Genomic DNA, 11,512 nt, shown 5'->3' with positions numbered 1-11,512 from the left:
AGCCACCAGAACTGTATGTGATATTTTTATGGCAGTCCTCAAAAACCTCTGCAGTGCCATTAGATTTAATACATAAAATTTTAAAAAGCAAGCTGCAAGGCCAGCCCTAAAGATGTCTTAAGAGCCATAAAAAAAATATTCATATCACTTTTCTTAATAATTCGACTTCAGATCATTTCTCCAAAAGGAAGAATAGTTTACCAAGAAACAATAAGGAGGGGTGCACCTGGAGAGAGCTCAGCAGTTAAGGGCACTGGGTGCTCCGCCAGAGGACCCAGGTTGGATGCCCTGAACCATATGAAGGTTCACAAAAGTCTGTAACTGCAGCTCCAGAGGAACTGACACACTCCTCTGGCCTCTGCACACGCATGGTGCAGACATACATGAAGACAAAACACTCATACACGTTGTAATTTTTTGTTTTGTTTTTTGGGGTTTTGTTTGTTTGTTTGTTTTTTGAGACACAGTTTCTCCATGTAGCTTTAGAGCCTGTCCTGGAACTCACTCTGTAGACCATGCTGGTCTTGAACTCACAGAGATTTGCCGGCACTACCACTACCTGGCTTGAATTTTGGAAAAATAATTATTTTTTTAAAAAAGAGACAAAGGGACTGGTGGTAAGGTGTGGTTGGTAGAGTATCTAGCATGCACAGAGCTCTGAACTCAATCCCTAGAAGGGTATAAACCCAGCACAGTGGCACACACCTGTAATCTCAGCATTCTAGAGATGAAGAAAAGGAGTTAGAAATTCAAAGCCATCTTTACATGACCCCTTATGCTAAACACACACACACACACAACAGAATACTGTAAGATCTAGACAGTTGACACAACACAAAATTAACAATACACCACAGATTAAATGCTATTCTTAAACTGTGAAAAATATCAACATGGGAACATAGGCTTGGTATTAATTGACCATGATTTTAATTCCAGCAAAGGTAGGCAGACCTCTGTTGAGTTTGAGGCCAGCCTGGGCTACACAGCAAGTTCTAGGCCAACCAGGTCTACGAAGTGAAACTGTATCCAAAAAAAAAAAAAAAAAAAAAATACAAAAAAAGGTATCAAAATAAAATCTAAGCAACTAAGAGATCTGATCTACCAGGAACAACAACCTCTATCGTAATAGGCTTCTGTTAATTAATATGAAAGTCAGCAAGATATTTAAATGCCTATTATAGCAGTATACTAAGATAGAAACTGTCCTCAGAGACCTTCAGTAACTTACTGAACACATGCACTACTCTTTATATAATGCTAGAATGCTCAAAATACATCACCTTTACTGGCTTTAAACAAAACTATTAAATTGTTATTCTCAGATTGCTAAAACTTTACATATAAACAAGTGTCAAAGGTGTTCAAAACATTAGCAAATACAGAAGACAGTCTATAAACAAATCTCTAGTTAGATAAAATTATCAGGGGGGCTAGAGAGATGGCTTAGGGGTTAAGAGCATTGAATGCTCTTCCAGAGGAACCAGGTTCAATCCCTAGGCCCCACATAGTGGATCACCCACATAACTCCAGTTCCAGAGGCTCTGATGCTCTCTATTGCTCCACAGGATCCTGCATGCCTGTGGGGCATGTAAGCTCACACATACACATACACATAAAAATAAAAGAGAAGAAAAGTAATTTAAAAAAAAAAACACAAAATATCAGGTAAAGGCTGCAGATAAAAAAAAGAAAAAAGAAAAACACTAAGGGTCGAGACAACAGTCAGACGGTAGTGTGCTTGCCTGGTACACACAAACCTGGTGCACCACACAACCCTATACACTCAGGAGGTGGAGGTAGCAAAGTCAGAAGTTCAAGTTCAAACTTGGCTATAGAGTGAACTTGAGGTCCACCTGGGTAGCTACATGAGACCCTCTGTCTCTCCTTTTAAAAGAGATGGAGAGAGGGAGGACATACTGGGGCCTAAGAGATGACTCAGTGGGTAAAGGCACATGCTACCAAGTCTTAGTCACCTCTTCATTTTCTCAAAACCCTTATCTATAACTCCCATGTAAATTTTGACAGATTTGTCTTGGTCTTTTTTTTTAGTCACTGGTCTAACACCAACTCTTGGAACTGTAACTGTCACAAAGCAAGCACTCAAAGAGTATTGACACTCCTAAATTAGTAAAACAGTGTGATTTTAGATATGCATCAAGTCAAAACTTGTTTTTTGGACTCAAAATAAATTCTTTATAATATACTCTTCTAGTTTCCTAATCTATTACTATCTGCACAAAGACTCAAAAAGAAATTAGACACAGCAGGAAAAAAAACACACCCTCAGATAAATCAAAGTCATATATATATATCCTGTGCTGAACACCTACATCATGTTATTGCCCAAACAAAGGATAATGGGAATTTTCAAGGTGATAAAGCCAAAGTATAAAGGGTGAAGAACAAGAGCTAGAAGACACATGAGGCCGTCTACAGGCCTCTACAAAAAGGGGAGAATAGGAAAACAGTGCAAAAAATGCAGATGCCGAACAGACCAAACACAGAAAGCTGAAGCACACAGAACACTTCATTGTTATGGATGGAAGGAAGGAGCATGTGTCACTAACAGACTGTTTCCCAAACTTTACTGATGTGGGAGGAAAACACTGTTCTCTGAGGGTTCTCAGGAGGAGGGATTCCCTGATGTTGGCACAATGTCAATCTCAGCACAAATGCCTTCTTATGTGGGAAAGCCCAAATTCATTTCTACCTTCCTCCCTTTCAACCATCAACATATACTTAGCTCCCCTTTCTCAGTTTCCTGTATGTGGTATGTACATATGTGCATATGTATGTTTCATGTGTATCGGGCACTTGAGGTTGCTATCTGGGAATCATCCTCTACCCCTCTTCCACCTTTACACATTAAGGCAAGGTCTCTCAGTCAAACACTGAGCTCACCAATATGATTAGTCTTGCTAATCAACTTGCTCTGGGGAATTCCATCTCTCTTGACTTCTCAAGCTGTATTACAGGTGGGATATTATGACTACTGGCTTTCCTCACATTTGATTTACTCACTAAGCTATTTGCCCAGTCCCTAAATTCCTTTTTTTGTTGTTGTTTTTTTGTTTTTTTGAGACAGGGTTTCTCTGTGTTGCTTTGGAGCCTATCCTGGCACTCGCTCTGGAGACCAGGCTGGCCTGGAACTCGCAGAGATCCGCTTGCCTCTGCCTCCCGAGTGTTGGGATTAAAGGCATGTGCCTCCAACGCCCGGCCTCCTAAATTCCTTTTAAATCAGACACATGTTGGAACCTAACTCCCTAAAATTGTTTTTATATTTATCTTTGTTATGTATGTGTTTTGCCTGCACCATGTATGTTGTGTGCAGCACCCACAAAGATTTGCCTGCCTCCATAATCAGCATTATTTTTTTTTAATGGGCTATGTGCTAGGGATGTACCTCAGTTAACAGAGTGCTTGCCCAACATGCATGAAGCCCTGATCTCAAACCTCCACAAAAATCTATCACAGTAGTGCACGCCACTAATCCTAGCACTTGGAGGTAGAAGCAAGAAAACCAGAAGTTCAAAGTCATCCCTAACCACACAATGAGTTCAAGGCCTGCTTAGGATTCATGAGACCATGGCTCAAAATTTAATAGGAAAGAAGGGAGGGAGGGAGGGAGGGACGGAGGGAGGGAGGGAGGGAGGGAGGGCACTGACTAAATGGTTCAGAGGAAAATCGTTTCTACTATGGAATCCTAATGATTTGAGTTCAATAGCCAGAACCCATGTTAATGGTGTAAAAATAGACTCAACAAAGCTGTCCTCTAAACTTCACATAAGCTGTGGCATGAGTGTGCACAAACACAAAATTTTAATTTTAAATCATACATATACACACACAGACTTTAAGCAATGCTTATGACTTTATGTTGGGCCACATAATAACTATCCTAGTCCACAGGACCAGCCCCTGGGATTATTTGGTTCTGTGACAGTAGGAAAGATAAAAATGTAAAGGAGATAACAATCTCCACCTGGAATTTTCTAGGATTCATGAGATTAGTCTGTGGACTGGATGGTTGTAAAAACATTTATGTGTGAAGTAAACACAACCTCTAAGGTCAAGGGTTGGGGCCTAAGAGGCAGTTAATAGTGAGAGCCTACACAGCTCTGCCTGCAGGTGACTAGTCTTACAACATTTCATAAACATCAACTGATACAATCTTCCACACTATGAGGCAGGTGCTGTTACTAGCCTTATTTTTTATTTTGATTTTTATTTGAAACAGGTCTCATGTAGCTCAGACTGGCATCTAACTCCTAAAGTTTATGATCTTAAACTCCTGATCTTCCAACCCTTCGTCTAAGTGCTGGGATTACAGGCCTAAATTACCTGCTAGGCTTGCTAGCTTCATTTTTCAAAGGATAAACTGAAGTCACAAAGCATGACTTAAGATTGAACATGGCTAATAAATGACAGATCAATGATTTCAACCCAGACAGTCTAGCTCCAAAGTCTATGCTTCCAAGTGCTCTAAACAGCAGCATCTCCAGAACACACAGCAGCAAACTAAAGCAGCAGATGGAAACAAAAGAGCCTCAAGAAAATGATGTGTTAAGTAAAGCAACACAGTCAGAGGTTCTCTTCCTGTGACAGTGCACCAACACAGCAACTTAACAACTAATACTAGGTATTAAATTTAAAAACAAACTGGAGATATGGCCCAGCTGTTAAAAGCACTTCTATCCTTGCAGAGGACCCAGGTTGGTTCCCAGCACCCACAACCAGTCCTAACTTTAGTTCCAGGGAATCCAACCACCTCTTCTGACCTTTGTGGACACCAGGCATGCACATGATGCACACAAAACACATTCACACAAAACAAATCTAAATGCACAAATATACACATTCTCCCTCCCCCCCACCCTGCTGGGTCTGCTAGCTCAGGTCTGTAATCCTAACTACTGAAGAAACTGAGATAAGATTATGGCAAATTTGCTGGGCATTGGTGGTACACACCTTTAATCCCAGCACTTGGCAGGCAGACAGGTGGACCTCTGTGAGTTCGAGGCTAGCCTGGTCTATAGATGAAGTTCCAGGTCAGGCACCAAAGCTACAGAGACACCCTGTCTCAAAAAAAACAACACCAAAAAAAAAAAAAGAGTATGGTAAATTTAAGCCCAATCTTGATAACTTAATGAGACTCTTAATTTTTAAAAATTAAAAACTGATTTTTGTTGTTGTTGTTGTTGTTGTTGAGTCATGATCTCATGTAATTCAGAGTGGCCTAGAACTCCATGTCACCAAGGCTGGCCTTAAACTTCTTCCACATCCTCCTATACTTCCCAAGTGTTAAGATTATAGGAATGAGGCTGGAGAGATGGCTCAGTAGTTCGACTGCTCTTACAGAGGACCTGGTTTCAATTCCCAGCACCCACATGGGAGCTCACAACTGTCTGTAACCTGACACCCTCACACAGACATACATGCAGGCAAAATGCCAATGCACATAAAATAAAAATAAAAGACTGTAAGAATGTGCTACCTTGACCAGTTTCATTTTTCTCAACTGCAAGGGAAGAACACATTTAGATGACAAAACATTTAGTTTCTTCATGGAATAAACATCTAAGACCAATGTCCCAAGGTAACTAACTAGTGAAGAGGAACTCTGACACCAGAGAGAAGAACTCTAACACCATGAACTTAAAGACACCAGCAGTGACAGACAAAGCTGAATGGCACTAACAAAAATGCTTCAGTAAAATATGTTGGACAGAAGAGATGAGCATCTAAAAGTAGAAACTCAGAAGGGGCAAAACATCACATGAACAGGAAACTTGACACTGCAAGGGGGAAGAAGGGAGTAGAAATAAGCTACTATTTGCCAACAAAGAAATACATGAAGATGAGGAAACAGAGGTTAAGTTTGGATACATTTTAGGAAAATAAGAGAATAATTACCAGATGAGTTCCTAATTCCCAGATAGTGCACTTAACTGACAGACAAGGACAAGCAAGGAACTTAGCAATAGTTTCAGTGAGTCCAGATTTGGATATGGCTGGCCAGGCAAATAAAGTAATCTCAACAAATGAAACATGAAGGACTATAGGATGCACAGAAAAACAGTGAGAATGGTAACCCTCACAAATTAGCAAATATTTATTAAAAGGACACACGATGGCCATACCAAGTCACAGCCCTGGATTCACAGGACTTATTTATGTTCTATCAGGGGAAACTGACAGCAAACATTTTGCAAAGACTGAAAAGGCACTATCATAGGAATACAGAATAGCCCTTTAACACTGAGGGACAGAGAGCTGTTTATGGGAGAAAAATGCACCCACTATGAACTGTTCCCCTTTATAAGAGATCTTATACCCTAAAATGATTAAATGTTTCTTATACTCTTAAAAAACAACTAAAATGAGAGAATTCCATTTAAATTGTAGTACTATAAATCAAAGCATAATTTGACCTGTGCTTCCAAACCCTATCAGTGCTACTTCCCAAAAAAGACAAAGTACATAATTGTCCAAATTTAATAGCTTTTGGGTATTTTTTATTTTTATCAGTATACACATAAAAATAAAAATGCTTCTTTCATAGATCATAAGATGACAAGTGGGGCAGCATTAACTAGACACAGTGGATCACAAAAGAGGACACAGAGTTGGGAGGGGAACATATTGGGGACAGGGATCAGGTGGTAGAGAAAGGAGATAGGGATGAACATGATCAAAATATAAAACACTTTGTATGCATGTATGAAAGTATGAAGGAATAAAAACATTTTAAAAAACTATTTCAAGTGCAAAAAAGAAATCCTAAGTAAACAAACTTTGACATTTTGTAAACTTCAGGATTCAGTCTTGATGGGCTTGCTTAGAATACTGGACAGGGGAAATGTGTTTACTAAGCTACGGGGTTGGTCACTGTATGAAACATCTTAAGAGAATGTAACAGAAGACAAGACACCTTTGGGTCTTGAACAAATTACTGTATATATTTTCAAAGCTCCTTTTTAATACTCAGTTAATTACCAATCTTATTTCCTTGCCTTAGTCTAAAACCTAAAACTTCAAAGTAATTGCTTATTTTTATTATTACTGTGTGTATTTCTAAGTGTGTACACATGCATGCTTGCATGCTGCCAAAATGTGAAGATCTGGGACAGTTATTGTTTTTCTTTTTTCAAGACAGGGTCTCTCTAGTCCTTGATGTTCTAGAACTCTCTATGTAGACAAGGGTGGCCTCAAACTCAGAGATACACCTGCCTCTGCCTAAGATTGAAAGTATGGAACACTAAATAAATCCAGCTAGATGACAACTTTTGGGAATCAGGATTCTCTCCTCCCACCATGGGTTCTGGGGATCCAACTAAGGTAGTCAGACCTGCCTGACCAGTGCTTTTATCCACTGAACCATCTCACCAGCCAGATTACTTAATTAAAAAGAAAAAAATACAAACTGGTGCACACACAAACTTTTTAAATAAATACAAATTGGCTCACATATAAACTTTTTAAACATAGAAAGCTAAAAAATACAGTAGTAAATAAATGCTCCAATGTTATACTCCTATGTCACAAAAAGACTAACAGTGTATTTTGGAAGATTCAAGCGCCATACCTACAAACTACAGAAAGTCAATTTGAATACACCACTCTGGTGTTTCTTAACAAGCAATGCTATTTTCTATACAAATGAGCAATAATGGGAAAATTCTTTCTCAAACATGAGCCACCCTTAAAAGGATGCATTACACAAGTGGACCTCATTTGCTCTGCAATGTTAATGTTCTTCAGCACTGCTGCATTTTATAATCAAAGGACACAATTCTAGTGATACAAGTCTAAAAATATTACTCAAGTTTTGGGGGTTAAAAATTAAAACCAAGGGTGGTAATTTAAGTAGTTCATGCCTGTAATCCCAGCACTTAGGCGGCAGGGACTATTCTATCAGTTTCCCATGACAGAACATAAATAAGTCCTATAAAGAGAGACTTAGAAGGAAGGAATGTCCCTTTAAGGTCAAGGCTAGCCAGAACTAAACATAGAGACCCTGTTTCAAAATAAAAAATAAATCCGAAAACCATTTTTAATGGTAAAACTAAAGCATGCAACTTTAAGTTGCAATTCTAACAAAGACAAATCAGATATACAACTAAATTCTCTTTTTAGCTCACCCTTAGCACCATGCACCAAATTTAGGTTCCTTACATCAGGTTAAGTCACAATTGGTCAGTGTGGCAAAGAATTGCTCCCACAAGAAAGTTCAACCGAGTACAGACAGCCAAGGGGACCTTTAAAGTTCATGCCTACCTAAGTGGCTGCAGACAGTGTGTATTCCCTGGCCAAAAATAACCTAAGCCTAAGATTTTTAACCTTTCCGTATTTTAGATGCATCTCAGGCAGCCATCAAGGCAGGCAACATGATTTCAACAACAACAAAAAAAAAAAACACACCACCTGACTCTGAACCGACGTGCTGAGTGGAGTGACCCACTAAGGCCACAAGATGTATCTTAATTTGTGGAGCCCTGACTTGTAGGAGTTAAAACTCTCACCCCTTATGCTGAGATGACGTAATCTTCCACACTGCATTTCTACGGGACTTAAAGGGGAGGAAAGAGGAATTAAAAAAAAAAAAATAGAAAAACCAACAAAGAAAATTTCCTGCTAGTAATGAGGAACCGAGCAAGCGGCCAGGCGGGGTTTCGGGAGGTGCTTAGACAGGTCCCGGAAGGCAAGGAGGCCGGCCCAGTCGCGGGAGCCCCGGGAGCCGCGGGGCAGGAGCGGACGGACACAGCGCGGGGCTGGGGACCGCCGAGGGGCGCAGGCGCAGAGCCGCCCGGTCCGTCACCGTGGCCCCGGCCCGGCCCTGCGGCCGCAGTTCCGCTCCCCTCCCCCGCCGCCCGCCCGCAGCAACGCGTCCACGGCGGAGCCCGGGAAGCAGGAAGTCGAGACCGAAAACGTAGACGGCGGCCGGCGGCCCCCGGCCCCCGGCCCCCAGCCCCCGGCCCGGAACCCGGCCCTACGTCCGCTGCCCCCGTCCAGGAGTCTGCGGAGCCCGGGCGGGCGGGAGGGCGGACGGGCGGAGGGGGAGGGGAGCCGGTGGGATGGGTGTGCCTGGTTCTCCCGCCGCCACTGACAGCTCGGCCGGGATGCGCCCTCCGCCGCCGCCATCCCCGGCAGCGCCTCGTCGCCATTCCGGCCCCAAATCTCTCCGCGACCCCGCCTCGTTCCCCTCAGAACCCGGGCCCGCGGGCGCACGCGAACCCGGCAATCCCCCCCCTCGAGGCCCGCAGGTACCGGGATGCCCCCGACCGCGAGCATCCTCGAGGACCGAGGGAGGGCGGGGGCGCGCGACAGGGACCGGGCGATGCACAACACACTCCCGCGGGGAGGCTACTCGGGCCCCGCACTCACCTCAGCTTCTCCGCCGGGGCGTTGGCAGCACTGCGCGGGGCCTCCTCGGCTGCCGGACAGGGGCACGCGCCTGACGTCAGCACGCAGGGGACGCACGGTTGGGTGCCCGCGGAAGTGGGCGGGACAAAGAGGAAGAAGGGGCTGGAACGGGCCGCGGTGGGCGTGGCTTGGTAGTGGCTCCGCCCGTATCGCGCACGCGCGGGCTGAGTTCCTCCTATACTCAGGTTTTCTGCACGTTTTACCAGTGATTTTTATTCGTAATAAAACTATGAACAGAAGTGTTCACAGTGTTGTCACTAAAGTTTGTTTTTGTCCTTGGAACTTTGTGAAGAAAAGCATTGTAAATATATCTTATTTTTAATTTTTTTATTTTGAGACAAGGTGTCATTATATAGCCCTTGCTGTCCTAGAATGGCTATATAGACCAGACTGTCCCAGAACTCATATTCTCCTGCTTCTGCTTCCTGCGTGCTGATACTCAACACCATGTCTGGGATGTCTTTTTGGTTTGGTTTGGTTTGGTTTGGCTTGGCTTGGTTTTTTTGAGACAGGGTTTCTGTGTATAGCCCTGGCTGTCTGGAACTTGCTATATGGTCCAGGCTGGCCTGGAACTTGGAGATCCGCTTGCCTCTGCTTCCTATGTGCTGGGATTAAAGATGTGCATCCCCATGACCAGGGTACCTTTCTTTAATGACGTTTGAGACAGGGTCTCATGTAGCCCAGGCTGGCTTTGAACACAACTATGTAGCAGAGGTTGACCTTGAACTCCTGATCCTCATCCTTGCACCTCCCAAGTGCTGGGATTGTAGGCATGCATCTCCACACCCTGCATCCTTTTTTGCTTCTCAAAGAGAAATAGAGACTTGTTGTGCACAGCTTTCTGAAGCCCACGGGCCTCTAAACAATCTGCCTGTCAAGGAGTGAGAATAGAATATTGCCCTGGGTTTTGTTTAGAGCTAGAGACCCGCCCCCTCAAAAAGGTCCTGCATTTACTCTGCCTAGCTCCTCTTCCCTGGCCCCCTAGGTTGACTCTTGAAGGGACTCTAGCCAGCCCGAGTGTGGCAAACATGGCCTTGTCCTCCCACATCCCCTCTGTCTTGCTAAAAATCGTTAGATTATAATCCTAAAACTAGCCACCATGGTCCATTCCCTTATTTAGCCACTTCCTCCTCCTGAGGCTGACTGCCAATGTCCAGCTATCAAAGTATTGTAGTCCAGCGATCAAAACCCCCCTTTGTCTTACCTAATTAACCTGTCCAGTCAAATTTCATCCTAACTCAGGATTTCCCCCTTTTACCTTTATAAACTGCTGTTTGTCTATGGGCCATGTCTGTCTCCTCTCAATCCAGAGGCAGTCCTTTGTACCTCTGGGACAAATATTCCTTCCCTCCTCTCCCTTGTTCTCTTTCCCTTCTCCCTGGTCCTCTGTCTCCTGTCTTTGTCTCATATTCCCTGCCCTCTGTCCCCCTGGGTCAAATAAATCTCCTTTGTGCTGAGAACTTGGGGTGTCTTGTGCTAGTCCCTTCAGCTCTGATCTCTCAAATCCTTCTACCTTCCCTGTCTTCTTGGTACCTGTTTGTTTGCTGTCTTCCCTGTTAGTGCGAAAGCCGCTAGAGAATAGGGATCCTGTCCTAGTCTCAGATGCTTCCCGATATCAGAAGAAACATCTTAATAATGTTCATTTGCAAGCCGGGCATTGGTGGCGCACATCTTTAGTCCCAGCACTCGGGAGGCAGAGGCAGGTGGATCTCTGTGAGTTCGAGACCAGCCTGGTCTACAAGAGCTAGTTCCAGGACAGCCTCCAAAGCCACAGAGAAACCCTGTCTTGAAAAACCAAATAATAATAATAATAATAATAATAATAATAATGTTCATTTGCAGGCTGGAAGTGTAGCCCAGTGAGTGGAGTGCTTGCCTAGCATGCACGAAGCCCTGGATTTGATCATCACTACCACTTTAATAAAGTATGGGGGTGAACAGCTCTGATCCCAGAGCTTGGGAGGTGGAAGCAGGAAAATCAAAGGTCATCCTTGAAGGCATAGAGAGTTCAGTCTGTCCTGGGATACATACACCCTATCTAAAAATAAAAGAAAAAAATAAGTCCACTTAGCTGGGCATGACACTG

At 43.4% G+C, this 11,512-nt stretch overlaps 1 protein-coding gene across 1 annotated transcript in view; it reads right to left on the bottom strand.

Annotated features, from left to right (window-relative positions):
- Cdc42 (cell division cycle 42) overlaps positions 1–9,509 on the bottom strand; it is a 39,984-nt gene extending 30,475 nt beyond the window's left edge. Inside the window, exon 1 of the mRNA XM_027399757.2 lies at positions 9,388–9,509. The gene's annotated coding sequence lies outside the window, so the exon portion shown is untranslated. The remainder of the gene's footprint in view (positions 1–9,387) is intronic.
- Positions 9,510–11,512: the final 2,003 nt, after the last annotated feature.

The sequence above is a fragment of the Cricetulus griseus genome, chromosome 2 (assembly GCF_003668045.3).
Source record: "Cricetulus griseus strain 17A/GY chromosome 2, alternate assembly CriGri-PICRH-1.0, whole genome shotgun sequence".
Taxonomy (NCBI): Eukaryota; Metazoa; Chordata; class Mammalia; order Rodentia; family Cricetidae; genus Cricetulus; species Cricetulus griseus.
Note: the sequence above shows the minus strand (reverse complement) of the source record. Positions and strands in the feature narration are given on the sequence as shown.